Raw genomic sequence first — 27,637 nt, forward strand, 5'->3', positions numbered from 1 at the left:
ATGTTTACTGTGGAACTCAACAGTCTCCAAGACTCTGACTCTGAATATTACTGGTGCGCTGTAGAAATCAAAGATGGTCCAGATGATGGTGATTATTTGTCCCTGACGGTTAGTGCAGGTAAGAAGTCTCTCTGTGTGAAGTAGAACCTGTTCACTGTAACTTAAAGCTTGTTTGATGGAGGACATGTTTACAGCACTCATTCTCTGCCTCTTTATTCAGATCCTGCTGTGTCAGTGATAAACAGCAGAGTGAGTGGTCAGGAAGGGGGCAGTGTCAGTGTCCGGTGTCTCTACAGAACCGATAAGAAGTATGAACATACAAAGTGGTGCAGATTTAAAAACTGGACCTGCTACATAGGGGGGAGGACTAACACATCCCAGAATTCAGCAGTGCTGGTCACTGATTATGGGACAGGTGCTGTCAGTGTGGAGTTGAGTGGACTGAAGAAGAGTGATGCTGGCTGGTACTGGTTCAGTGCAGGAGAAGTGGGAGTTACTGTTCACCTCACTGTCACTGAAAGACCTACAAGTAAGATCACATCTATCAGAAATGCAGAATCAGCAACAGCAAATCAGTAAGTAGTGATGTTCTAATACCGCTACACTTTCACATGGTTTTGCCATTTGCTTGTACAAAAAAAGAAAAAAAAAGCTGCTGCACATTCTACACAAATAACTTCTGGGAATGTTCATATTTCAAGCAAGTGTGAGATGAAGCATGATAAGTATTCAGAACTATAAGATTTTAACCCTATTTGAAGTATACTCTCACAGTTTTAAATCAGTCATATTACTCTATGCCAATGCAATGTTTCTTTCTTGTTCAGTAAGTACAAGAAATATAAGCAGCTCTAATGCATTGTATGTCCAAATATTTCTACTTTTATTTATTTATTTATTTTGCATGTTTGCAGGACAACTGCTTTGTTATTAGTAAAACCAGCCTCTCCTGCAAAAACCACTTCTGAACCTGGTGTCCAATCAAGTGACATTACGAAAAAACAAGACAAGTAATTCCCACATAATATTAAATGTTGTTTATTATATCTGTATTTCAGAAACTGAAGAACCTGCTTTAAAATTCTTAAGTTAGAAGTATATTACTGTGTGATAAAGAAATGTATCTTATATATGTATCAGAGTCTGGGTGGAATTGGGAGAACTCCCATAGTTTCCCCTGTCCATTCTTTGGGGTCTGTTTAAGGGATATTTAAGGCTTATGTGTTGTTGATGTCGATGATTTTACCCATTTCTGGAGATGCCACAAAATATATTTTTATCATTTTATTTGTTCATTAAATAACTTGAACATGTCATGTGTCTCCGTTCACTGCAGGAATAGAAACGGCAAGCTTAGCTTGTTTCTACTGGCTGTAGGCCTTGGACTGCTGCTTGTCCTGGTCTGGATTATAACCTTCATGTTGAGAGAACGGTCAAGTAAATATTCATCTGACATTAAAGGCTTTTTTCAAATTTACACTGTTTGACACTTACCTATGAGTGTAATGTGCTCTATTTGGTCAATGTCTCTTTAACAGAAGCAAATCAAAAAGAAACCACAGAGAGGAGCAGTAACTCAGCAGTTCACACTGTAAGTGCTGCGAGTGACCAGTGGTTTCATGTTGTTTGAGTTCTAGTGTTCAAACACAGTGCAGCTGTTAGTAATGTGCCTCTTTATCATCATATTTTGTCATTGGTATTGTGTGTGTGTGTGTGTATGTATGTGTGTGTGTGTGTGTGTGTGTGTGTGTGTATATAAAACAGAACACTACAGGTGAAGATGCAGAAATGTACACTACTGTGTGTAAGAAAAAGAAGGTAAGTCTTCATTTTTCACATTGACAAACATATAAACATGGTTCTATTACTGAAACATTACCAGTTTGACTCATCCTGAGTAAATAATGTCCATAGCCTTCGTCTGAAGTGGCTCTAGGAACTGATGTCATCTACAGCAATGTAGCCACTGATGCCACAAATGAACCTGTAAGTGAACGTTTATAAAGCTGTTGTTATAAATCACACCTCTATTTTAACCTGAAGTAGGTGAGATGTCGTCATGTATCTGAGGACAATAAGTGTTACTTTGATGGAGGTTCCTTAGTCTGACCATGACTTTAGCTGCTGAAAAAGCTGAGATGCTCTTTTATTCCTAAATCTGTCCCATTTTACAGCTCTCACCAGATGCTGGAGGTGATGAAGTGCTGTAAAACAACATTTTGCACAAATAAGAAGTGAGGCAGAATACACCATATATTATTATGGGATTTTTAACACTTTTCAGCCTATTGCTCATTGTTTCTGTTCTGTCTGTGTTGATTCCAGTTGTACTCAGCTGTATTTGTCAACAAACAACCTCATGAGATCAACAGCAAAGACACAAAACAAAGTATTCACCTCAAAATAATGTCCTTTTGTGTGATTTCAAAGGTTGAAAAAATAACCCTTGTTAATGTAAATATGTCATATGTGCACTGCTGAAAACGCATTCATCCTATTTTGAGATCATAAGAGATCATTAGTCGTCCTGTTGTATACTATCTGCTTTAAAATGAGCAATATATTATTTATATATTATTTTTAGTAGACCAGTCTTTTTTAAATGCTCTGTTGCATTCCACATACTTTTCTACCAATATGTTCCACATTTCATGTTTTAAATTCAGCCAATAAACTGTAACCGTGCTTTAACTGTGTAAACATTCAAAATATCTTGGTTGTGTATTTATTAGCACTTAAAAATCACACAAAAGAATTTGATTTTTCCACACCACAGTAACATCAAACATTCCTCCTAATGTGAACACAGTGAGTGCCATATTAACCCAAATGCAGTAGTTTACATACTCTGCTCTTTACCTAACCATCTCACCTTACAGTCACTGGGGACAGATTGCCATTTCTCTGCTCTCATCCCCTGCAGCGATATTAATCCCAGGTTCGCTTTAAAGATTTTTCGTGAAGTGAAGCAACAGCAGGGGGAGACACACCGTGTACAACTAATCCTGTCCAAACAGGGAGTCGGACAGACATTTGGACTGCAGCCTTGGATTTCACCCAAGAAACCAACTAACAAATAAAACATTGACACAGAGTCATACATTACCTGTACAATACCGCCCCCTGGTGGAGCAGTGAGGAATAACTAGGATAACTTTTTTATTCCCCATAATCTCCACACAGTCATGCTACACAGTAACAGATACTCCCGGTTTGATCTCTATCCCACTTTCTTCATCAGAAATCTGATAAAGAGTAAATTCCCGTTTTCCTTTCCATTTTCTACACGGACCCTCGGTCCTCCATGTTTGTTTTCAGTATGAGGTAGTGATGTGTCGGTCGCGAACGAACCGGTTCAAAGAGCCGGCCCTTGTAAGTGAACGATGAGAGCCGGTTCCCGTCTACGACCGAGTCCGTTAGTATAGGTTCCATTGTATTTGTTTATTTTATTAATCAGAAATGGATGATTATTTAATTTAATAAGCTATTTTGTAATACCTACCTTTTGGGTTCCATTGGCTATATTTCAGAGTTTACAAGTGATTTTTATTAAGGTGATTAAACAAAAATCCAGTTATTTATACAATTGAAGGTAGAGAAGGTGGAAGAGAAAACTCGGGGGGGGGGGGGGGGGGGGATGCTAAGGCTTGTTCGCTAAACGCGAGTGTAATATCAATGTACTAAGAAAACAAATGTTGTTTAACTACTCTAGCAGGCTCTAGTAACATTGAGTGACAGAAAAAGTAGAATTAACTTACTATACTTAATCTCTTTCACACACAGCACCAACAGGCTTCCTTTTCCGGTGCTCACGCAGTGATGTTGTGCTGCCGTGCCATGCGAGATCAGCTGTGCACATGTTGCACCTAACGCTGTTCCTTGAAAGCGTTAATGTAAAGTGTTCCCATACTTTTGATGACTTGGGTCGTACATTTTTCTCTCTGCTTGTGCTAACATTATCCTCTGCTGTGACCGCAGATGAACCCTTCTTCCAGAGTTCGTCACGTGTAGCAACTGTACCTATGTGTATAATAACTTAGACCCAACTAATCGATTATTAAATTAGTTGCAATCTATTTTAACACTCGATTTTAATCGATTAGTTGTTGCTGCCCTAGAAGGCAGATTGGCATTCAGAAAAACCAAGTGTCTCAGCTTTGATTGTTGTTCTCTGATTGTTTGAATGACAAGCCTTAGAAAAAAATAGCTCGGTCTTAGACGGGAACCGGCTCTCATCGTTCATTTACAAGAGCCGGCTCTTTGAACCGGTTCGTTCGCGACCGACACATCACTAACACTGACTGAGATATTTGGTGCAAAAGTGAAACCGCGCGGATGTCGTGTGTGAGCGGAAAACACAGCATTTGAGACTCGTAGCCACATATTCGAGCGGGTGTAATCATTGACCTGTGTTTGTGCGACAGATATTCCCTTAAAAAAACCTAAATAAATAAATAAAATAAATAAATACAGGTGTGTAACTCGCATTGCACAGATTAATTTCCGAATGTGCAACTTTTGTGCAGGTTTTATACGAGTGTGTGAATGTGTTTTGCACCATATTCTCTGCTGCAACTCTAGCAAAACTGAACATTTTGCACTGGTGTGTGTAGAATTGGATTCGTGCACCTACAATGAAGAATTTGTGAAGGTGTAATTTTCTACAACTACAAATGTCACTGTTGTGATGACTTGAGGGGAAGTTACAGATGAGGCAGAGAGAGACTATCTAGATTTATTTTCCCTGGAGCTATTGTTGTGAAAAATAATTTTATTACTTTGTGTTTGTTGACAAATATCCTTAAAAGATGATTAGTTAAATTAGCATTTATAACTACATACTCATTGTGTGAAATCCTGTACCCTATATGCATGTATATGAATGACTAACCAGCATTTACATTATTAATTACTTACACATGTAGTTAAACATTTTTGCTTGATTCTGCACTACTAACTCATATGATAATTACTCCTCAAAACATATTATAAGTTAACTTCACTATATGGCATGATAACTTGATATTGACACACAGTTTTAATTCTTAACGTCTAACCTTGAACAGATGTGCACTCCAGGATTGTAACACACTGACATCATAGTGTTGGGCATGGAGGCGCTGATCTGTAGCTTCTTCTTGTGGCCTTGAAGTGTATTTCTAACTCCCTAAATTTTAGTCTCTAGGGAAAAAAAGTGCTGAGAAGAGAGGCCCATTGTAAGCCTGACCAGATAATGAATGTCTTCAGGGTCACAACAGGCACCTGAATATTGCACGTGAAGAGCTGAGTACTAACACGTGAAATCATGCATATTAATATACGCTAATCAGCCAGAAACGCCTCACCACCAGGCTATACGTCATCATGGGTATAACTTTTTGAGTCAGATGATGGGAGGTCAGAATTTTCACTTGGGAGGGGTATTAGACTGTTCTCAATGTGTAAATTCTCCTGGATCCAGTATTTTGGTAAATAAATACTTTGATTTGCTTTGAACTTCACTCGACTGGTGTCTGCGACTCTCTCGTAACGGACATGCCTCCCCCGAAGAGGGAGAGTGTATTTTGGACCTTTTTGTTATTTTCTCATTAGTTGGTAAATTTTAAATACTTTGAGAATGGTCCAAAGAAATATTTTTATCTTCAAATTGGTGACCCCGGACGTGCGGGAGGTCCAGACCGGACACCTTGGGACTACTTTCCACTAGCGGCCGCAACATAATAAGGTGGGTGTGCAGACCCTGTTTTATTCAAATTCTGCATATTGGACTTTTTAAATTGGAGTGGTGTGGAGCCCCGAAGGTGGTCCGGAGTGAGGTATTGAGCAAATCAATTTGTTTAAAAATTTGGGGTTGTTTGTTAAAAAATAAAAAAATAAAAAAAAAATAATAATTAAAAAAAAAAAAAAAAATTAATAGATGGATGTTGTGCCCATCTGAGACAGAGTGGTGGCGTCCTCAGCTCGGAGCCTGACGAGGTTTCGTGTTAATTGCCTGGTCTAAGGGTAGGCCGTGAGAGTTTGTCTCCTCAGAAGTATATTCTTCGCGGATGCTGTGCCCGCGAGCGGAAGTTGTTCCCGCGTATTTATTAATTTAAAAAGAGCGGAAGTTGTTCCCGCCACAATTTGTTGTATATTTTAATGAAATTTATGGTATATCGGAAGCGGATGTTGTTCCCGCAAGCGGATGCTGTTCCCGCAATTTGGTGGATGCTGTTCCCACCAGGGGTTATTGTGGATTTAAATAAAATTTATGGTATATCGGTAGCGGATGCTGTTCCCGCAATTTGGTGGATGCTGTTCCCACCAGGGGTTGGTTATGTATTTTAAAGATATTTGATTGTGTATTTTGTGTTTTATCTGTTTTAAGAGGCTGTGCCATTATTAGAGGCTGTTAGCATGATTGTTGTGTACGTCTCTGCTAGATAGAGGAGTGTTTTGCTGTCTGTGTGTATGTGTATGTGTCAGCTGAGTGTGTGTCTTTCTCCCCCTCCCTTTTCCCATCTTCTGTAACTATGTGTGTGTGTTAGCTGAAAGAATTTTTTTTGGAAAAAAAGGGAGAAAGTGGGGGACTGATCAACCCCCTTTCTTCTGTGGTTGCTTGTGTGTGGGGAGAACTAGTTTCTCCATGGGCTGTAAAAAGCCATGAATTTTTTTGTGGGTGTGTTTAAAGAAAAGTGGGGAAAATCTCTGCCTACAGAGTGTCAGAGAGAAAGACTGTCAGAAAGAGTGAAGAAAGTGTTTGAAGAAAGTGTTTAACGGAAGTGGGGAAATGTGATAAAGAATGAGAGATTTAGAAATTAATAGGGAAAGATATTTGTAATGGTAACAATTATGAGCTTCGTTCAAGGACAGTTATTTAAAGAATATGAACCTCAATAAAATGAGGGGTTTGTTTATCTATGACAATGAGCCTGAACGGAAGACGTTTTAAAACAAAATATATAAAGTTAATTAAATGAGCTTTCTTGGAGACTATACATTAAGAAAATATAGACAATGAGCTCCAGAAAGACGTTTTTAGAGGTTGAGAATAGGTGAATAGAAGAGCAAGGTGTAAAGCTGAGTAATTAATATGATAAATTGGGGAAACTGTAAGGTTTAAATATGGGAATTAAAGGGAAAATTGTTAATTGAACACTTGCTCTAATTTTGAATCTGGTTTCTTTGATATTGTTAATTTAGATTTGTGGTAGATAAAATATATTTGGTATTTTGTTTACTGCTTATTGTAAACAAATGTTTATCCTATGGTAGTTTGTCTAAAAAATTATTTTCTGCCTCGGTTTGAACTTTTTGTTCATCATAAGATATTTTGTCACTTGCTATTTCTGTAGTTCTCAAAATTTTGTTTTCACTTTTTATAATATATCTTGTAATCTGACTGCTTATTGATGGTGTGCTGATGATGTTTGTTTTGTTCGGTTGGAAATTGATAATCTACATAATAGGCACGATGGTGGCTTGTTGACTGATAAGTGTGTTCAGTTATCTAAACTATAGTCTTTGGTTTTTTCTGTTTATTACAAATTCTATTTCATACATTGGTGTTATTTGCGTCTGACTAAAGAGCTTTTTCGGTTAGTGGGTCGGTTTGATAATTAATGTAAATTAGGCTTCACTTGCTTTTAAATTCAATAATGTGTTTGAAGACAAGCTTATGTTTTCTATCCACCTGTGAAATTATTCACAGGGCTGAGGTGGTCCTGCTTTTCTTGGCTGAGCTTGAAAACTTGACTTTAAAACTTTTCTTTTCTTTTTTATGTAAACTGAGCCGGAAAGCGCTAACAACACAGATTGTTACATTGAAAACACCAGGTCCGTATACAAAACACAAGGGGGAGGGGGCTACTGCCCCGCCTCCGCCATACAACTTAGGCCACGTCCCACCAGCTGGCAACATCCTGCCTGTCTTCAGTGTGGACTCGGGCACAGTGAGTTTACAGAGACAGACACACAAACGCAGACACAGAAGGGAGGGGCTGGGCTCTGTGAGCAGGCAGCACACACAAACGCATACACAGAAAATCTTTTTGAATTGCGGAGGCCACGAGAGTCAATTTTAATTGCACACACAAATATTAACACCGACTGTTCTGACATTATAGATACCACGGGAAATTATATAGAAAAGGATAAACCGCGCCTTCACCATAAACAAACACTGAAAACACCATTTAAGAACCAAATGCCACAAAAAACTAAACAAAACATTAGGATTAAAGCAGATTTAGAGGGTCATGTCACAACTGATGATGACTCTGACCATGATGACGGACATATAGCAGATGATGAGGACAGTGCGAACGGACGATGTGGTGATAGACGGATGACTGATTTGAACCATACATTGCGTATCATGGAAAACCTCATATTAGAAGAAAAGAGACAATTGGAATTAAAACAACAGACTTTAGAACGCACATGCACACCTCTGACAAAACAGACATTTTGAGAAGAAGCACTAGACACAGACACTCGCCTGACAGATATAGGACTGACATTAAGGTCGGCACTATGTTTCCATTAGTGGCCACTAGTACAGGAACATATTAATATGTACCATTAAAAATTAGATAATAAAGACAAGGAGACAGTTAAGTTACAAAGGGACCTACTAACTGCTCAACTAGCAGAAGCCAGGAAATTTATTAATGACAATAAAAAGCAAACAAAGTCTGACACCATGATGCCTATGACTGCAGTACCACAACCAAACATTCAATCACCACAAACATACATGAACACAAACATATATGCCAACCCAAACAGGGCCACCACAAAACCCACCGTATAATTATGGACTAATTTCATATTTCCCATATCAGCCCTACTCATGGGGCAGGTGGCGGGGTAATGGTAGGTGGAGGGGCAGGGTCCACCACCAGACCGGGGCGTGCCTAAGATGTGGAGCTTTGGATCACTGGGCAGGACAATGGAAGGCACCACTCTTTACTGACACCAGCTATCCACACCAGACACTACACCCACAGGCGGCACCAAAACCGGGATTGTCACATCTTCCTGCTGGCCAATACAGCATGGAGCCGTGGGGTGGACATTGACGGGGCCCAGAGGAGCACCAGGACAGCAGGGCCAGGGCAGAACCCATGCTGTCATTAACTGTGGGGGCCTCCAAAATCACTTTTCTGGCAGACACGGGAGCCACATGGTCAGCCATCAACACAGTATTACCCGCACACCTGATGAGACCTCAGCAGGATGAGTCGGTAGACATTTACTGGGGTTTAGTGACTGGACAGACGGTCTAGTCACCACCACTAATTGACTTGTTACAACAGTGGTCGCCTTGGATTACAGCCATGGCACTTTATGTTCCTCCGCCGACCCATTCCATGTCACCCTGTTTTATGATGTAGGGGGAGATTTAACTTACTATGAAGCTTTTCAAACAGAATTAGAGGGTACAGTGTGGTCGGTTGACACCACAGGGATTTATGTGGGTCTTGAAGGGGTGGCATCTCCTGTTTCACTAACACCACAACAACATTATTGGTAAAAACTGTCTGACAAGGCGGCACCACACATTTCACTAGCTCTCCATCAGAGACAAGAGGCCAAGCAGTTGGGCCCTATGGTAAAAAGAGCAAATGAGGCCACGGATTGGGTCTGGACCCAGCTGCCTGGTGTCATGTTTTCAAAGTCAACATAGACATATCACATCACTGATAACTCACCAATCTTAGTCACATTGCACCATCAATTGCTGCCTAGACACCATGGTTGTGAGGACTGTGATTATCTACAGATGGAGGTATTATTAGCATCACTACCTGACACATTGTGGTCCACAGGACCAGATGATGTATGATACACTAATCAGTCACCTGTATCTTTTTGTATGAATATTACACAACCAATTTGGATTCCCCAATATAACCACAAAACCAGAGACTGTGTAAGACATGTTAGCATTTTTAGAACTGACTGGTTACAGCAGAAAATACATTACTGACTTTGTCGGACGAACATAACCTTTTAGGGACATGGTGAAATTTATAGGGATGAGAAATTTGTCTGGTAAGCTGAATTGGACGGTGGAGTCGGTACAGGCGTTTATAGACGTTAAACAAACCTTATCAGTTGCAGTTGACTTAGCCAGACATGACTATTCACTACGTTTTTACATGGATGTTTCTGAAACAGACACTGTGATTAATGGTGTACTGTTTCAGAAAAAGGGGGAACGCAGAACTGCTAGCAGTAATTTCAGCATTAGAAGTGGCACATATAGGAAAACAACAGACACTGGAAAATCTAAAACAATGGTGGCACCCATACATGTCAGCATTAGTGGCTGATTACATCACTAAATGTCAGATTTGTAACACTCAGAACATAGCAAAAGCATTTAAATTAGCTCCAGGAAGGTTTCCATTGCCAGATTCTCATGGACATGAGATTCAAATGGATTACACAGATATGATTGACCCCATTAGGAGATATAGATATCTCCTGGTCGTTGTAGATAGATTCTCGGGGTGGGTGGAGGCATTCCCCACTCTGAGGGAAGATGTAAAATCAGTCTGTAAGTTTCTGATTAATTGTTGGATTTCTAACCATGGGTTTCCTAGAAAATTTTATTTATTTTTTTTTTTTTCAGATAACGGGAGTCATTTCACGAGTAAAACACTGCAGTGGGTGGAGCAGTCATTGGGGCTGCGCCATAGCTATGGTTGTGTGTATCATCCTGCCTCACAAGGTCAGGTGGAGAGGATGAATCAAAATTTGAAATCCAAATTAGCAAAAATCAAACTGGCCACGGGCATGAATTGGCTTGAGGCCCTTCCAATTGCTTTAATTAGTGTCTGTAGTTCAGTAAATAGAACTACAGGATTTACTCCTTTTGAATTAGGGAGGGGCATACCTTTTCAAGGCCCCTCCAGTGCGCTTGCGTCCCCCCAGAAACTACCTCAAGCAGAGTACCGACAGCTATATGAAGAACTAAAAGCTGTTTGTAAAGATTTCTCTATACAGGTGCAAGAAAGGAGAGAAGGAGAAAAAACAGAGGAGAAGGATCCAGAAGTGACAGTCTCACCCTGGGTTATCAAGCGGAAGTGGTATGAACCTCGCTGGACAGGACCCTACCAGGTGACAGAGAGAACCAGTTGTGCAGTCCGGCTGAAGGGTAAAGGCTTATAGTGGTACCACCTCACACAGTGCAGAGCCGCACCGACACCTAACATCAAACATTCACTGAAGGAAAACAACACCTCAGAAGAGGCTGATCAAGCAGCCTCAACCAACATAGGGGCAGAATAATCCCCTGAGGCAGGGGCACGACAAGGAAAGTCTATCCTTGCCCCCAGCGCAGATCCCTACCAACGGATGAAGAATACACTTTAACACATACACATATAGGGCTCATTGTAATCTCTTAGTCCAGAGAGTGAGTGGTAGGACAGAGGTGTCCACTCCCAACAGGAGTGGTGTAATTGCCCGCTACCACCACAATCTGCCATCACGCTCTACCTAAGTCACTCGCCAAGCCGGGGGTGACCTAGGCAGACCAATCTAACATTAATTGTTTACCATTTATCTAAATGTATTGACCTGTCAGTTGGACAGGTCAAAAGGGGGAATTGTTGTGAAAAATAATTTTATTACTTTGTGTTTGTTGACAAATATCCTTAAAAGATGATTAGTTAAATTAGCATTTATAACTACATACTCATTGTGTGAAATCCTGTACCCTATATGCATGTATATGAATGACTAACCAGCATTTACATTATTAATTACTTACACATGTAGTTAAACATTTTTGCTTGATTCTGCACTACTAACTCATATGATAATTACTCCTCAAAACATATTATAAGCTAACTTCACTATATGGCATGATAACTTGATATTGACACACAGTTTTAATTCTTAACGTCTAACCTTGAACAGATGTGCACTCCAGGATTGTAACACACTGACATCATAGTGTTGGGCATGGAGGCGCTGATCTGTAGCTTCTTCTTGTGGCCTTGAAGTGTATTTCTAACTCCCTAAATTTTTGTCTCTAGGGAAAAAAAGTGCTGAGAAGAGAGGCCCATTGTAAGCCTGACCAGATAATGAATGTCTTCAGGGTCACAACAGGCACCTGAATATTGCACGTGAAGAGCTGAGTACTAACACGTGAAATCATGCATATTAATATACGCTAATCAGCCAGAAACGCCTCACCACCAGGCTATACGTCATCATGGGTATAACTTTTTGAGTCAGATGATGGGAGGTCAGAATTTTCACTTGGGAGGGGTATTAGACTGTTCTCAATGTGTAAATTCTCCTGGATCCAGTATTTTGGTAAATAAATACTTTGATTTGCTTTGAACTTCACTCGACTGGTGTCTGCAACTCTCTCGTAACGAACATGCCTCCCCCGAAGAGGGAGAGTGTATTTTGGACCTTTTTGTTATTTTCTCATTAGTTGGTAAATTTTAAATACTTTGAGAATGGTCCAAAGAAATATTTTTATCTTCACTATGTGACTGTGACACTACCTGCTGCACTTAAAACATATTCTTTAAAACTTTATTAGAATTTTTATGTAACATTAGCCAACATTGTTTGTGCTCCAGTATTAACCCTTACACCAGTATTTAGTATTTAATTTGTATTGTTCATCATTAAAACAAATCCTTCACTTTTTACAGCTACATTTTCAGTGTTTTCACACTGTGTGATGCAGTCAGAAGCAAATTTACAAAATTATACAACAGTGCTTTAAAAATGTAGAAAAAAATCGTATCTTGCATGAAATTGTAATTATTTAAACCAACACACACACACACACACACACACACTCATGTATTCCTCCTCTCTGACTCTAGTGTTAGCACTCTTCAGGTGTTCTAGGACGCTGGAACATTGCTGTTAAGATTTAGCTGTATTCAGCCACCAAGAGCTTTAGTAAGGTTAGATACTGGTGTTGAATGACTAGTTATGGATCACAAACCCCACTCCAACACATCTGAATGGTGCTCTATCCACCCAGAGAATGCAGTTCCACTGCTCCTCAGCCCAAAACTGATATACTGGTCTATTTGACCGCTTGACTTGAGCTACTTTAGACAATCACAATCTGTTGGTAGGGACAAATGCAACAGCATCACAATATATTACAGTCTGTCAATAGTCTAAGACCGTTTCATCAGTACAATGTCTCTTATTTCATTAAACAGCTGCAGTTGTCTTGTGAGCACTGACACCTTTCAGAAACCTTTATGTATTGCTTTACTGATAATATTTTAGAACATGTTTTATTACATCTCTCTGTAGATTGCCTTTAAACACAGTGCTACCAAAAACAGAAGTTTCATTCACTATATAATTGTTCTAGGTTTATGAATGTGTTTATGGGATGCACATTTGTGAGGTCAGACAAGGTCTTAACACAAATTCATCCCAAAGGCTATCTGTTTGAGGTCATGACTCTGTGCAGGCTTGTTGTTATTCTGGGCTCAGCACTACAGAAACTGAAGTATGTACATTTTGGAAGAGGATTCATGTCATGCCCTTGTCCTGTTGTGTCTGTTGTCCCTGCCATGTGCTCACTTGGCACATGGCTCTGTTTGTTATTGTCCATGTCTCCGCCCATGTCCTGCATTTCTTCCTCTTCCTTGTCAGTGTCATTTGTAATCCTGCCCCGTCGTTATCAGTACAGGTGTCCCTTGTCTGTGGTGTTCATTTAAGTTCCCTTGTCTTTGTTGCACATTCCACCTTTAGTTTGCTTTCTACCGTTGGTTTGTTTTCTCCAGTCTATCTGTCTTGTCTGTTACTCATTCCCTTTAAGTCAGTCTTTGTATCTCTTTTGTCTCAGGTCTGTTTGTGTCTTTAGTCTGGTTAGCTTTCTGTGTTCAGCTTAGTCTGTTTAGCTTTCTCTGTCTGCTTAGTACCCCCTGTTTATGTTTGTCTGTTTAGCTTTCTGTGTTGTTTCTGCTTCTTTGTCTAGGCTACTGTTATGCTCTCCATGTATTGTTCTCCTGTTGAAGTCTCTGTCCAGGTCGTTCTGTTCAAGTCTCTCTGTCTTGGTCTTTCTTTGTTTCAGTATCCTGTCTTCTTATCCTAGTCTATCTGTTTTGTTATTTTTTGTAGAAATAAAAGTATTTTGTGTTTTAGCAAGTGCATCCACCTCCGTCAGTCTGGCCCACGTTCCTGACAATAAACCTAATTGTCCTAAAGCAGGGGTCGGCAACCTTTACCACTCAAAGAGCCATTTGGACCCATTTCACACAGTAAAGAAAACACTGGGACAACAAATTTTTAATGAAATAACACTGCGTATAACAGGGTTATTTTTAAAACAAATATAAACAAACTATATTTATAAACAAACTATACTGTGTTACATTTATGAAATCATTGAACGACTGCAGAGAAAATGAAATAACATTTCTGCATGCAACAAAGTATTTTTAACTCAGAAAAAAAGACGTTGTGTTGACAGTTAAGTAAAATACTCAATGTCTATTTGAGTCCTCGTCGTAATGAAAAAAAATGACGAATTAAATTATCCACTGGCAGCAAACAAGAATGCTGTCCTCTCTCTGCGTGCCGTCATTATTTTACTGATGCCATGCAGTCAGCTGTCAAAAAGTTCAAAAAATCGCACACTGGCGGGTGTCACACATTGGAAGTTGTGACGTGTATTAAGAGCGACAAAAATATTTTAAACATTAAATATTAAAATATTTTAGATGTTACAAGATCGCCACATTTTGAAAATGAACTAACTAAAATTAAATACTCATTAATTATTTTCAAAAGCTGAGCCGCATCAGAGGGATCAAAGAGCCGCATGCAGCTCTGGAACCGCGGGTTGCCGACCCCTGTCCTAAAGTCAGTTCACTAACTTTCCCTCACTTGTGCACAGCCTTATACCTCACATTTTGTATTTCTGTCAAGTACAAAATACACCAAATACACACTTTCCTGTTTTAATACACACAAAGAAGAATTTAAAGCGTGATTCAACTCCTCCTAGAAAAAATCATAAAATCATTTGCATCTAAATAGCTAGCATTTAGCCATAGAACTTATCTATTTAGAGCAGGAGAGGGTCAGGAAGAACACTCAAATGTACTTCACTCAGAGGCAAGAAGATTATTTGTCTCTGGAGCCTCTTACAGAAAGATGCACTTCTACTCCCTCATGAGTTCTTTAATTCTCTCTGTGTTCTTCCTCTACATCTCAGGTAAGATCAATGCTGCATCATTCCTGTGCACTGGAGGGGTGTTCTTCACTCTCTCACTGCTTTAAATACACTTTGATTAACTGATCAAATGTACTTCACTCAGAGGCAGGAAGAGTATTTGTGAAATTGTGGCTAAGAGTATTTAAACGGATCCATCCTTTCATCCATTCTTCAGATTTAGTGTAGAACTTTGCATTCATCCACAGTCAGTAACCTGCAAGAGCTGAAACAGGAAGAGCTCTGAAGTGTAGCTGCTTCACTTAGAAGCAGGAAGAGTATTTTTGTCTGGAGCCTCTTACAGAAAGATGCACTTCTACTCCCTCATGAGTTCTTTAATTCTCTCTGTGTTCTTCCTCTACATCTCAGGTAAGATCAATGCTGCATCATTCCTGTGCACTGGAGGTGTGTTCTTCACTCTCTCACTGCTTTAAATACACTTTGATTAACTCACCTGCTCCAGGGTGCAGAGTGGATACTGAATAATAACATTTAGGACGAGGGTGAAATGTGTTTGCTCAGTTATGACCAGTTTATTCCTTTGATATAGTTCTGAAGCAGTTCCTGAGTCGGAGTAACACTGTTGTACCATTTGACTTCTTCTCTGTAGAGTCTGAGAGTGTGAAGACACTGAAAAACGTAGCTGTAAAAAGTGGAGGATCTCTCACCATTCCATGTTTTTATGATAAACAATACAAATCAAACCCTAAATTCTGGTGTAAGGGGTATTACTGGAGTTCCTGTGGAATAGTAGCCCATACAAACACAAGTGGAAGAACATCAGTCACTGATTATCCGACCCAGAATATGTTTACTGTGGAACTCAACAGTCTCCAAGACTCTGACTCTGGAGATTATTGGTGCGCTGTGGAAATTGGAGATAAATGGACTGTAGATGACGGTGATTATTTGTACCTGACGGTCAGTGCAGGTAAGAAGTCTCTCAGTGTCAAGTAGAACCTTTTCACTGTAACTTAAAGCTTGTTTGATGGAGGACGTGTTTACAGCACTCATTCTCTGCCTCTTTATTCAGATCCTGCTGTGTCTGTGATAAACAGCAGAGTGAGTGGTCAGGAAGGGGGCAGTGTCAGTGTCCAGTGTCTCTACAGAACTGATTATAAGAATAAACAGAAGCAGTGGTGCAGATTTAGGGACTGGCGCTGCTTAACATCCCAGAATTCAGCAGTGCAGATCAGTGATGATGGGAGAGGAATGGTCAGTGTGGAGATGAGTGGACTGAAGAAGAGTGATGCTGGCTGGTACTGGTTCAGTGCAGGAGAAGTGGGAGTTACTGTTCACCTCACTGTCACTGAAAGACCAACAAGTAAGATTATTTGTATCTGAAACACTGCCCAGAACCAGACTGCAATGGATGTACATCTGTAGATCTGTTATGGCCCACATTTGCCCTTGAATAATGTCATTTCTCATTTTCAACAGCAACAACAGCTGTGACTACAATATCCTCGACTGTGAAAACCAGTATCAGTGAGACCCCATCAGGTATGATCATAATCTTGTGTTAGAATTGATTTAATTAATAAATTAAAACAATTATTATTTGTTTTTCTAGGTGTCCCAACAACTAAAAATGAACCCTCAACAACAGCAAATCAGTGAGTAGTGAAGTTCCGCTACACTTTCACACTTCAGTGTAGCATACTTTTGCCCTGTGCTTTCTTGCAGAACTGCAATGGTATTTTCTGAAAAACAATACTTCCCTAAGACATACAAGTGCCAACCAAATGTGAAATTAAGTAAGAAACGTATACAAAATGGAATTGTTTAGCAGTGTAAGCTCTAACTGCCTTAGGTCAGAGACTAATTTCTGGAGGAACTATGTTTAAGGAAGGCTTTGCACTAGAGAGAACATTGCTGTAAAAACATCATTGCCTTTAGTTATAAGAATATTAGTGAGGTCAGGTTTCGATATTAGATTATTAGTTCTAGAAAAGAAATTCTACTTTAACACATCTAACATTATATATTACATAATGCTCCATTATGAATTGCCCTGTGGACTGTGTGTGCATTTCTGAAGGCCTGAGTCATCTATGGGTGTATCTTGTAGTGTTATGTAGTGCTTCTATCACAGGTTGGGGTTCAAGACCTGCTTTGAGTGAATGTCTGTGACAAGTTGGTGTGTTCTCCCCGTGCCTCTGTGGGTTTCCTCAGGTGCTCTTGTTTCCTCCCTCAAAAACACACAATGGTAGGTGAATCGACTACTCAAAAGTGTCCATAGGTGTGAGTGTGTGTCACCCTCTGAAGGACTGCCATCCGGTCCAGGATGTATTCCCCCTTTAGGCCCAGTGCTTCCAGGTAGGCATGAGACCCACAGCGACCCTGAACTGGATAAGTAGATACAGACAATGGATGGATGAATATTCCTTGGTTTTGACTAGTGTTTGGATGCCATTTGGAAAGTGTAGCTGGTCTTTCCATCAAATAAACCATTTGTGTAGTTAAATCTCCTTTAGTTAGCCTTTAAAGCCTGTTGTACAGGGTGAGTCAAAAGGTGCAGGACACACTTTTATCTGAATATGTCAGCAAGTAATATGTGAGGGAGCCTATCTTTTAGGATAAGTTCAGAACAAGGCTACCATCGTGAAGGCAGCCATATTGGATCAGGGGAAAAGTTTTTCCAATGGGAACGTTGTCAATATCAAACAAAATAAATGGGTGTCATTTGACTTTTGACTCACCCTGTATATTCACACCTCTGTGTAATTTTTTTTATGCTTCTAGCAGAAAAACAGCTTTTTCTTCAGTAAAAAGCTTCTGCCTCCTCTGCAGAATATTCTTCTGAATATGTAAATAATTCAACTGACAACAAGAGCAAGTATTTCATACATTATATAAAAATGTTTATTTGTTGTGCACTGAAAATGATATTATTGTGTGGTTGTAAATATACAGGGCAGCATGATGCAGCAGGTAGTTGTCGCAGTCACACAGCTCCAGGTGCCTGGAGGTTGTGGGATCGACTCCCACTCCGGGTGACTGTCTGTGAGGAGTTGGTGTGTTCTTCCCGTGTCCGCATGGGTTTCCTCCGGGTGCTCCGGTTTCCTCCCACAGTCCAAAAACACACGTTGGTAGGTGGATTGGCGACTCAAAAAAGTGTCCGTAGGTGTGAGTGTGTGAGTGAATGTGTGTGTTTCTTTGTTGCCCTGTAAAGGACTGGCGCCCCCTCCAGGGTGTATTCCCGCCTTGCGCCCAATGATTCCAGGTAGGCTCTGGACCCACCGTGACCCTAAATTGGATAAGCGGTTACAGATAATGAATGAATGAATGAATGTAATTATACACAGGATAAGATGAAGGATATCCGATGTGAGTCTGTTAGTGCTTTAAGGCATTATTGTGTGATATTGAATTTTACATGCTTCATTGTGGGTCTCTTTAATGAACAATTTACAAAGGTACTGTGACTTTATTCACAGCAGCAATGGAAACTCAAAGCTTATCTGGACTCTACTACCTGTGGGCCTCGGACTGCTGCTGTTCCTGATCTGTGTCATAAGATTCATATCAAGAAAACATACCAGTAAATATAAGTCTGACATTATCTTTATAGGCTCAGGCTTTTTAACCAAATGTACACTGTTTTACACCTACCTTTGTAATGTGATCCACTCATTCATTTTCTCAGAAGCAAATCAAACAGAGACCACAGAGAGGAGCAGTAACTCAGCAATTTACACAGTAAGTGCTGTGAATGATGGGTGGCTTCGTGTTGTTTGAGTTCTAGTGTTCAGACACATAGTGCAGTAATTAGTATTGTGTATCATTGTGGATTTTGTCATTGGTGCTGTGTGTGTATATATACGTGTGTCTGTCTGTATGAAACAGAACACTACAGCTGAAGATGCAGATATGTGCACTGCTGTGTCTAAGAAAAAGAAGGTAAGTATATCTTTTTTATATCGACAAACATATAAACATGATTTTATTACAGAATCAGTACTAGATTTTCTCATCCTGAGTAAATAATGTCCACAGCCTTTGTCTGAAGTGGCTCTAGGAACTGATGTGATCTACGGCAATGTAGCCACTGATGCCACGAATGAACCTGTAAGTGAACGTTTATAAAGCTGTTGTTATAAATCACACCTCTATTTTAACCTGAAGTCAGACTGTCATTATGTATATGAGGACAGTAAGTGTTACTTTGATGGAGGTTCCTTAGTCTGACCATGACTTTAGCTGCTGAAAAAGCTTATATCCTCTTTCACTTCTAAATCTGTCTCATTTTACAGCTCTCACCAGATGCTGGAGGTGATTAAATGCTGTACGGCAATATTTTGCCCAAATAAGAAGTGAGGCAGAATACACCACATTATATTATGTTTTGTTTTGTTTGTTTGTTTTTTGTTTTGTTTGTTAAACACTTAAACACTTTTCAGGCTTCTGCTCATTGTTGCTTTTCTGTCTGTGTTGATTCCAGGTGTACACAGCTGTATTTCTCAACAAACAGCCAGAAGAGATCAATGACAAACAAACAAAACAAATGATTCCCTTCAATATAATGTCCTTTTGTGTGATTTCAAAGGTTAAAATAAAAATCCTCATCATAGTGGTGAGTGTAACTTAGCGGGTGTTTTAACCACTGTAGTATACCCACATGTATGTTACATACATCAATGTAAATATGTCATATGTGCACTGCTGAAAACTCATTCTTCCTGTATTGAGATCATAAGAGATCATAAGTCATCCTCAGAGTCCAGCCTGTATTCCATCCTCTGATCAATATTTATTCTTGAATGTATGCTATAGACAGACTCTGTGCTGCAACTTAACTGAATAATATCTGCTTTTAAAATTAACAAAGTATTATACATATATGTTTTCCGTTCACCACACTTTTTTTTCCATTCACCAGACATTTATTTTCAGTTTACCAGACTCTGTTGCCTTTAACAAACTTTTCCCCCTAATATATCCCACATTCAGTGTTTTTAATTCAGAAAAAACTTTAACAACGCTTTAAGTGTGTAAATATTGTGATGGAAATTTGTTTATAGAAATGATTTATAGATTTAATAGAGATATTTTTAATCAGCAATAGCCACGCATGCTTGTGTAAACTGAAATTGTTTTATTCCTAATTCTCTGTGTGAGACAGCAGACGTGTGTGTGTGTGTTTCAAATAACATATCGACACCTTCCCTTCAATCAACTCCCTTTGTCTTCAGACCAAAGAGGTAGAGGGGGAGGCACAGGGCACGTCTGGAAAGGTGTTAGAAATACAGGAGAGAGTGGAAAACAAATGGTGGGAAACTCAGAGTTTTGGGAACAGGATACATTGAAAGATGATTGAAATGTAAAAGAGTGAACAGATGGTGAACTTCAAAGGGTTTTCCAGGTATAAAAAACGCTGATCAAATATGGCAGCAGAGAGGTGAAAAACAGCGTTGCACGCAGCGTTCCTCTCTCACGTAAATAAAATTGCTGTCTCACTTGATGGGACATCACTAGTGAAAAAAGTTAAGAATTCTGAGTCACATTACAGTCAAAGGCCAAATCTATATTTCCAGATTCAGACTGTAAACAATGGCCTTCATATCACAGACATTTAGGAGTGGTTGATCACTGTGGAACGCATTTAAATGTGCCCTAAATTTAACGATGTTAAGGTACAGCAGAAATTCCCTGATTTTGAGGTAGACTATAGTGTTTTCAAATAAAATACTTTGTTGCGTATTATATTTATACGGATAGGTTGTGTTGAGTATTTTTGAGGTTGGATTGTTAAAACGGATGATTTGTTTGAGAGGGAGTGGAGGCAGATACCCCACGGATCCTAAACAGTAAATACATTTACATTTACAGCTTTTAGCAGACGGTCTTTTCCAGTGTATGCGCTTCTTATTGGTAGTCATTTTTATTCGGCCAATCAGCAGCCAGAATAAGCCAATGGCGCCTACAGTCGTTGGTTTTGTGGCGGCCCATAGAGCAAGGTCAGTTGTGAGGCATAAGGCAGAAACACACCCTGGAGGGGGCGTCAGTCCTTCACAGGGCGACACACACACATTCACACCTATGGGCACTTTTTGAGTCGCCAATCCACTTGCAAACATGTGTTTATGGACCTTGGGAGGAAACACACTAAACTCCTCACAGGCAGTCACCCGGAGCAGGACTTGAACCCACAACCAAAACTAAATAAATAAATAAATGTCACCGAAAAGAAGCGAGTGACTGGATTGAAATGCAGATACAACACATAATAAATAAATTTGAGACTGTCTTTACAAATATATGCAATGTAAACTTAAATAATTTACATCCCATAGATTGGGATGTATTCATTTGTGAATAGTGAAATATATTTGTGACTTGTGTGGATTAACATTGACATATTTGTCAAGAATTTTGAGACTAATTATGACTTCATAATGAAGTCTTTACAGACACACACAAACAAATATATATCTGGCTGTTTTACACTGTGGTGCAATAATGACCTCTAGTGTCTAATATAGAGTATAGAATCCAAACGATATTAAAGGACCTGAGCTTCCTCAGAATGTGCAGAGGACTGTTCCTTTTGCTGTACACATTCTCTGAACGGGTCGGCGTTTTAATTTATTTTTTAATCAAAATGTACATTAAATACTTGTAGGTGTGGAGCAGCTCAGAATCCTGACACATGGTGGTTATAGGACTCACTGTCAACTTCTGTTATCAGTTGAAAATTTGCTGCACAACAGGACAGTTGTAATATTCAGAATATCCACAAGAAAGGGGCAATAGCCGCTAGCAAAACACAACTGTACAAATAATCTCAGACTTCTTTTATATTATTAAGTTATGTCTCCCTTAAAATATAGAGTCAGTGCTGTAGTGGCTAGAAGAGCACAGTTCACAGACTGGTCATTTTGAGTTGTAAAAATAATGGTTATATTGTTGTTGTAGAAATGTGATCTCTGGTTCCTATCACCATCACTGTAACAAAATCTGATGCTGTAAATGTCACTACAATTAACATTTCAAACCATTGAAGGATTTATTTTCCTGTTTATTTCCAGAAAGTGAATCTTACAATAAATTCAGCTTACTTCAGATGTAAAATTACTATCTAACACTATGTCTAACAGAGTCATAGATCTGGTCATAGGTCTAAATCGGGAGAAAGAAGCTACCGACATAATACTTAGAACCATTTTACAGATTGCACTACCTCTGTGTGGCCAATGTGATGCTGAAGCCTTACTGCTATAGATTGCATGAACTTGGCTGTCATAAATACAGAGACACAGTGTAAAGTTTTTCATTCAGCCAAGTTCAGAAGGTATTCATAGCCCACACATTTTGCTCATTAAAAGTATCTTCTATTAGAGGACATCTTGAATTTTCACTATATCTGCAATATGTAGGTTGTATTATTTTGCACTGAAATGTAGTAAAAAACCAAACCAAAAAAAAAAAAAAAAACCAGGAAGACCTCTGAAGTGGAGCTGCTTATCTCAGAGGCAGGAAGAGTATTTGTCGCTGGAGACTCTAACAGAAAGATGCACATTTACTCCCTCAGAAAGTATTATATTCTCTCTGTGTTCTTCCTCTGCATCTCAGGTAAGATCAATGCTACATCATTCCTGTGCACTGGAGGAGTATTCTTCATTTACTCACTGCTTTAAATACGCTTTCATTAAATCACCTATCTAACGTGAGGATATGTGTAGATACGGATGTCTGTTTCATTTGAAAAGGTTTAGTAGTTAATTTTAATGGTATTTAATGATATTTAATTGTAATTGTAAAGATGTTCTTAAGAGATTCCATAAATAAATGCTTTCTTAGTTAAACAAACTTATATCTTCTTAGATTAAAATCGCACAGGCGAAAATAAATTAGATGATTTAAAAACCATGACTGAGACACTGAGCCACTCCCTGAGTTCTCTGAGTTCACTGAGTTCTCCATATAAAAACTTTGCATTGTATGGTGTTCCAGGGGCATGCATCAACAAAAATGAAATAGCAAAATCAACAGAGTATTTATTATATTAGTAACAGTTGCACCGGATTTAGTTTTTTCTCAGAAATATTAGCAGAAGTCATTTGATTCAGTAAACATCATATTACTAAAAGGATGTTGATAATTTCTAGTCTAACATTTCATGTGGAAAAAAAAAGTATTAAAGGGAAGTTTGGCCCACTTTGATCCAAGCTTTTCCAGGAAAGATTTAGACTAGAGATTTATTAGTTACTTACTTATAAGTTCTGTGTCACAAAAGCAACTCCATCTTAGCCCAGAATGTATTGGATGGGGCTCTGCGACTTCAGAAAGTCCTGTTCTTCTGCTTTTCAGCCCAATGCAAGGTGGATTTATACCCCTCTATCCAGCACTTGGCATTGAGTTGGTGACATTAAACTTTTAAATTAAATTTCTTTTTCAGACCTTCATGCTTTTTATACAACCTCTGTGTGCACAACTGATGTATATGGTTCATAAAGTTGTCAAGTTTATACTTTAACTCCATTACATTTTTAAAATCAAATATCTGAGTCATCAGTAACTATTCATATACATGGTTTACGGATCTTCAGATGTCACAAATTACTCACCAAGAGTGAGAGTCAGTTGGAGATTTATTAAACGCAGTATGTGAAGCAAAGTCAAAATCAGAAGAAATATTCCAAAACCCAAAAATCAGTACAGAGAGAGAAAAAGTCAGAAATACAAACTGTAGCCTGTTTAAGGGTAAATTCAGTGTCTCAGAATTACAAAAATCTCAAGCTATAATCTGCAACTATGTAAACAAAAGAGAGCCTAAAAGATAACTATGTAAAATTTTACTTTAAAATTCTAGCTTAAAAATAATTGTGATGCTTCACTGACCTGTAATAGGGAGCATAGAAAAGTGCCTCTGTCCTTGCTACTTTCAGCTCAGCACTGCAGAAAGTGCATTATGTATATTTTGGAGGAGGTTATGAAACCACCCCTTCTCTCCCCTGCCTACACTACATTAGAAAACCTGTCTCTGTGGTGGTACCATCAAGGTTACATATTCGTACCTTTAATTAGGGAACATAATTGTACAATGAATAAAAATGAACTGTCAATAACAGCAAATCAGTGAGTAGTGAAGTTCCGCTACACTTTCACACAGTGTAACATACTTTTGCCCTGTGCTCTGTATTACAACGGTAATTGTCTGTTCTGAAAAACAACACTTCCTAAGACATACAAGTGTGAAGTGCGAAATGAAGTATGAAACGTATACAACATGCAAGTATTCTCCTTATATGGCAGTGAATGTCTGTGAAGAGTTGGTGTGTTCTCCCCGTGTCTCTGTGGGTTTCCTCAGGTGCTCTGGTTTCCTCCCTCAAAAACACACAACTGGATAAGTAGGTAACGTAGCAATATCAAACAAAATAAAAGGGTGTCATTTGACTTTTGACTCCACACCGCTGTATACTACAATTTTTCTTATGCTTCTAGCAGAAAAATAGCTTTTTCTTCAGTAAAAACTGCTTCCTCTGCAGACGATCCTTCTGAATATGTAAATAACTCAACTGACAATAAGAGCAAGTATTACATACATAATATAAAAATTGGTTTTGCACTGAAAATTATATTATTGTGTGGTTGTAATTATACACAGGATAAGATGAAGAATATCCGATGTCAGTCTGTTATGATCAATATTCCTTATTTGATATTTTTATTAATAATCCAGTTTTGTGATAAAACCAATCCTTGGTTATTTGTGTGTGCACTTTTCTTGTACGGAATTATTCCTTCTAGTTCAGATTCAATTTCAGAGCCGAAAACCTACAGCGGGTCAATGAGTTATTAATTAATTATTTATTAATAAATAATAATTAATTCTAGCTAATTCTGCTATATATGTAAAGTCATCTAACATGATGACCTAATTGTGCAACATAAAATTGAACAGGTAAAGACACTACATATTATTTAATGACTCCCAAACAATGAAATGAAAATGAAATAAATAATTAATTATTAATAAAATAATAATTATCATTAACTCCGCTTTGTAGTGCTTATGCCACAGCAACGTGTGCATGCTATTTCCACTACAATATTTACATCTTAATTCCTTTTTCTCAGCCATATTTTCTCACACAACTATAAAATAAACTGTTCAATAAACTGGTCCCCAACTTCCTTTCATGGAGCTTTGGATAACAAGACTGAACTTGGGTCTTAGTGCGGTGTTCAGTGAGGACCACAAACGGCCAACTCCTTTAAATGGCAGCTTGGGCAGTTAATGGACTGTTAAACCAAGGCTGCGTAAGTTGCAGCTGATTCACTCACCCATCATCAAACCTAAACCTATCACAATATTGGCCTGAAATCAAAGCTTTTATTCTCCTACAGCCAATCACAGTTATTTCACAGGGCTTACTCACACTCACAAGGCCTTAAACTACACACCTTATGTTCTTTATCAAGTGCAACATACACCAATTACAGACTCGTCCTGGTTGACCGTCCTCTCTGGGCGTGAACACAATGAGGACACTCTGAAATGTGTAACTGTTTTTCTGGGTAGTGTTCACTGATGTGTCCTTCCCTAGAAACGTCTTCATTGGGATTTTTAACCGGGTTCTCTCATCTCCTCCAGTATTCAGACTCTGTACTTTAGAACAGGGGAGGATCAGTAAGAAAACACAGCAAAAGTTAAGGTTTCTGGTCACGGCCTGTTTCACAAATCACGATTAACCTTCTCCCTTTATTCCTGATCCAGTAAGTGAAGAATTTGAGAAAAACAGATATAGCCGCAATGTTTTACAGGCTTTGATAATAAGAACTCTCACAATCGTTAAACCAGTTAAAATAAACCAGAATTGATATTTTATTTATTTATTAATTTTATTCACATTATAATAATTTGATTAATTGACTAAAATATCACAATCATTAAAGGATCATCCTTATTTTTTTAACCAATCAATTTAGAGCAGCGTGAGGGTGACAAACAGGAAGAACACCTCAGTCAAATGTAATTCACTCAGAGGCAGGAAGAGTATTTGTCTCTGGAGCCTCTTGCAGAAAGATGCACTTCTACTCCCTCATGAGTTCTTTAATTCTCTCTGTGTTCTTCCTCTACATCTCAGGTAAGATCAATGCTGCATCATTCCTGTGCACTGGAGGTGTGTTCTTCACTCTCTCACTGCTTTAAATACACTTTGATTAACTCACCTGCTCCAGGGTGCAGAGTGGATACTGAATAATAACATTTAGGACGAGGGTGAAATGTGTTTGTTCAGTTATGACCAGTTTATTCCTCTGATATAGTTCTGAAGCAGTTCCTGAGTCGGAGTAACACTGTTGTACCATTTGACTTCTTCTCTGTAGAGTCTGAGAGTGTGAAGACACTGAAAAATTTAGCTGTAAAAAGAAGAGGATCTCTCACTATTCCATGTTTTTATGATGTAAAATACAAATCAAACCCTAAATACTGGTGTAAGGGGTATTACTGGAGCTCCTGTGGAATAGTAGCCCGTACAAACACAAGAGGAAGAACATCAGTCACTGATTATCCGACCCAGAATATGTTTACTGTGGAACTCAACATTCTCCAAGACTCTGACTCTGGATATTATTGGTGCGCTGTGGATATCAAAGATGGTTCAGATGATGGTGATTATTTGTATCTGACGGTCAGTGCAGGTAAGAAGTCTCTCTGTGTGAAGTAGAACCTGTTCACTGTAACTTAAAGCTTGTTTGATGGAGGATGTGTTTACAGCACTCATTCTCTGCCTCTTTATTCAGACCCTGCTGTGTCTGTGATAAACAGCAGAGTGAGTGGTCAGGAAGGGGGCAGTGTCAGTGTCCAGTGTCTCTACAGAACTGATTATAAGAATAAACAGAAGCAGTGGTGCAGATTTAGAGACTGGAGCTGCTTAACATCCCAGAATTCAGCAGTGCAGATCAGTGATGATGGGAGTGGAGCGGTCAGTGTGGAGATGAGTGGACTGAAGAAGAGTGATGCTGGCTGGTACTGGTTCAGTGCAGGAGAAGTGGGAGTTACTGTTCACCTCACTGTCACTGAAAGACCTACAAGTAAGATCACATCTATCAGAAACACTGCCCATACCCAGAGGGTAATGAATATTTGCCCAAATTTGGCCTACATCTGCAGATCACTTATAGCATTTGCAATTGAATGATGACATTTCTCATTTTCAACAGCAACAAGAGCTGTGACTACAATGTCCTCAACTGAGAAAAAGAGTAACAGTGAGACCACATCAGGTGTGATCACAATCTTATGTTAGAATTAAAAATAATGAATAAATTAAAAAAATCTAATATTTGTTTTTCTAGGTGTCACACCTCTGACTAAAAATGAAAAGTCAACAACAGCAAATAAGTAAGTAGTGAACTTCTGTTACAGCTACACTTTCACACTTCAGTGTAGTATACTTTTGCTCTTTGCTTTTTGCAGAACTGTAA

The 27,637-nt window shown here is 38.9% G+C and overlaps 1 pseudogene; it reads left to right on the forward strand.

The window, feature by feature from the left end:
- LOC136678545 (polymeric immunoglobulin receptor-like) lies at positions 1-27,637 on the forward strand (annotated as a pseudogene).

This window comes from Hoplias malabaricus, chromosome Y, assembly GCF_029633855.1.
Source record: "Hoplias malabaricus isolate fHopMal1 chromosome Y, fHopMal1.hap1, whole genome shotgun sequence".
Taxonomy (NCBI): Eukaryota; Metazoa; Chordata; class Actinopteri; order Characiformes; family Erythrinidae; genus Hoplias; species Hoplias malabaricus.